The 2,500-nt window shown below is 47.1% G+C and overlaps 5 non-coding genes and 4 pseudogenes across 5 annotated transcripts in view; all 9 read left to right on the top strand.

The window, feature by feature from the left end:
• Positions 1–48: 48 nt before the first annotated feature.
• On the top strand, positions 49–157 carry LOC146265019 (5S ribosomal RNA; annotated as a pseudogene).
• A 194-nt stretch (positions 158–351) lies between these two features.
• LOC146265018 (5S ribosomal RNA) lies at positions 352–470 on the top strand. Its single transcript, XR_014726215.1, has one exon. It is a non-coding gene; the product is annotated as a 5S ribosomal RNA (ribosomal RNA).
• A 170-nt stretch (positions 471–640) lies between these two features.
• On the top strand, positions 641–749 carry LOC146265017 (5S ribosomal RNA; annotated as a pseudogene).
• Positions 750–921: 172 nt separating this feature from the next.
• Positions 922–1,040, top strand: LOC146265016 (5S ribosomal RNA). Its single transcript, XR_014726214.1, has one exon. It is a non-coding gene; the product is annotated as a 5S ribosomal RNA (ribosomal RNA).
• Positions 1,041–1,218: 178 nt separating this feature from the next.
• On the top strand, positions 1,219–1,337 carry LOC146265015 (5S ribosomal RNA). The gene has a single exon (XR_014726213.1). It is a non-coding gene; the product is annotated as a 5S ribosomal RNA (ribosomal RNA).
• Positions 1,338–1,515: 178 nt separating this feature from the next.
• Positions 1,516–1,624, top strand: LOC146265014 (5S ribosomal RNA; annotated as a pseudogene).
• Positions 1,625–1,818: 194 nt separating this feature from the next.
• Positions 1,819–1,937, top strand: LOC146265013 (5S ribosomal RNA). Its single transcript, XR_014726212.1, has one exon. It is a non-coding gene; the product is annotated as a 5S ribosomal RNA (ribosomal RNA).
• Positions 1,938–2,115: 178 nt separating this feature from the next.
• Positions 2,116–2,224, top strand: LOC146265012 (5S ribosomal RNA; annotated as a pseudogene).
• Positions 2,225–2,396: 172 nt separating this feature from the next.
• LOC146265011 (5S ribosomal RNA) overlaps positions 2,397–2,500 on the top strand; it is a 119-nt gene continuing 15 nt past the window's right edge. The window contains exon 1 of the ribosomal RNA XR_014726211.1: positions 2,397–2,500. This exon is cut by the window's right edge and continues 15 nt beyond it. This is a non-coding gene — a ribosomal RNA (5S ribosomal RNA).

Below are 2,500 nucleotides of genomic sequence, written 5' to 3'. Positions count from 1 at the left end.
ATTGCTAAATCTGTATATGGATAAGTAGCCTATGGTTGTCAACTTATTTCGTACGGCCATACCAGCCTGGCAACGCCTGATCTCGGAAGCTAAGCAGGGTCGGGCCTGGTTAGTACTTGGATGGGAGACCGCCTGGGAATACCAGGTGCTGTATGCTCTTTTGCTCATTCACTTAGAAACTGACATCTTGCAATATGCACAAGTAGTCCTTCATGAAAGGGGCTGGAAGCTGTTTTCATTTTGACACGAGAGAGAGAGAGAGAGAGAGAGAGAGAGAGAGAGAGAGACTACCTTGCATTGTCAATTGCTAAATCTGTATATGGATAAGTAGCCTATGGTTGTCAACTTATTTCGTACGGCCATACCAGCCTGGCAACGCCCGATCTCGTCTGATCTCGGAAGCTAAGCAGGGTCGGGCCTGGTTAGTACTTGGATGGGAGACCGCCTGGGAATACCAGGTGCTGTATGCTCTTTTGCTCATTCACTTAGAAACTGACATCTTGCAATATGCACAAGTAGTCCTTCATGAAAGGGGCTGGAAGCTGTTTTCATTTTGACACGAGAGAGAGAGAGAGACTACCTTGCATTGTCAATTGCTAAATCTGTATATGGATAAGTAGCCTATGGTTGTCAACTTATTTCGTACGGCCATACCAGCCTGGCAACGCCTGATCTCGGAAGCTAAGCAGGGTCGGGCCTGGTTAGTACTTGGATGGGAGACCGCCTGGGAATACCAGGTGCTGTATGCTCTTTTGCTCATTCACTTAGAAACTGAAATCTTGCAATATGCACAAGTAGTCCTTCATGAAAGGGGCTGGAAGCTGTTTTCATTTTGACACGAGAGAGAGAGATAGAGACCACCTTGCATTGTCAATTGCTAAATCTGTATATGGATAAGTAGCCTATGGTTGTCAACTTATTTCGTACGGCCATACCAGCCTGGCAACGCCCGATCTCGTCTGATCTCGGAAGCTAAGCAGGGTCGGGCCTGGTTAGTACTTGGATGGGAGACCGCCTGGGAATACCAGGTGCTGTATGCTCTTTTGCTCATTCACTTAGAAACTGACATCTTGCAATATGCACAAGTAGTCCTTCATGAAAGGGGCTGGAAGCTGTTTTCATTTTGACACGAGAGAGAGAGAGAGAGAGAGAGACTACCTTGCATTGTCAATTTCTAAATCTGTATATGGATAAGTAGCCTATGGTTGTCAACTTATTTCGTACGGCCATACCAGCCTGGCAACGCCCGATCTCGTCTGATCTCGGAAGCTAAGCAGGGTCGGGCCTGGTTAGTACTTGGATGGGAGACCGCCTGGGAATACCAGGTGCTGTATGCTCTTTTGCTCATTCACTTAGAAACTGACATCTTGCAATATGCACAAGTAGTCCTTCATGAAAGGGGCTGGAAGCTGTTTTCATTTTGACACGAGAGAGAGAGAGAGAGAGAGAGACTACCTTGCATTGTCAATTGCTAAATCTGTATATGGATAAGTAGCCTATGGTTGTCAACTTATTTCGTACGGCCATACCAGCCTGGCAACGCCTGATCTCGGAAGCTAAGCAGGGTCGGGCCTGGTTAGTACTTGGATGGGAGACCGCCTGGGAATACCAGGTGCTGTATGCTCTTTTGCTCATTCACTTAGAAACTGACATCTTGCAATATGCACAAGTAGTCCTTCATGAAAGGGGCTGGAAGCTGTTTTCATTTTGACACGAGAGAGAGAGAGAGAGAGAGAGAGAGAGAGAGAGAGAGACTACCTTGCATTGTCAATTGCTAAATCTGTATATGGATAAGTAGCCTATGGTTGTCAACTTATTTCGTACGGCCATACCAGCCTGGCAACGCCCGATCTCGTCTGATCTCGGAAGCTAAGCAGGGTCGGGCCTGGTTAGTACTTGGATGGGAGACCGCCTGGGAATACCAGGTGCTGTATGCTCTTTTGCTCATTCACTTAGAAACTGACATCTTGCAATATGCACAAGTAGTCCTTCATGAAAGGGGCTGGAAGCTGTTTTCATTTTGACACGAGAGAGAGAGAGAGAGAGAGAGACTACCTTGCATTGTCAATTGCTAAATCTGTATATGGATAAGTAGCCTATGGTTGTCAACTTATTTCGTACGGCCATACCAGCCTGGCAACGCCTGATCTCGGAAGCTAAGCAGGGTCGGGCCTGGTTAGTACTTGGATGGGAGACCGCCTGGGAATACCAGGTGCTGTATGCTCTTTTGCTCATTCACTTAGAAACTGAAATCTTGCAATATGCACAAGTAGTCCTTCATGAAAGGGGCTGGAAGCTGTTTTCATTTTGACACGAGAGAGAGAGAGAGAGACCACCTTGCATTGTCAATTGCTAAATCTGTATATGGATAAGTAGCCTATGGTTGTCAACTTATTTCGTACGGCCATACCAGCCTGGCAACGCCCGATCTCGTCTGATCTCGGAAGCTAAGCAGGGTCGGGCCTGGTTAGTACTTGGATGGGAGACCGCCTGGGAATAC

This window comes from Hypomesus nipponensis, chromosome 12, assembly GCF_054491055.1.
Source record: "Hypomesus nipponensis isolate SF chromosome 12, ASM5449105v1, whole genome shotgun sequence".
Classification (NCBI taxonomy): domain Eukaryota; kingdom Metazoa; phylum Chordata; class Actinopteri; order Osmeriformes; family Osmeridae; genus Hypomesus; species Hypomesus nipponensis.
Note: the sequence above shows the minus strand (reverse complement) of the source record. Positions and strands in the feature narration are given on the sequence as shown.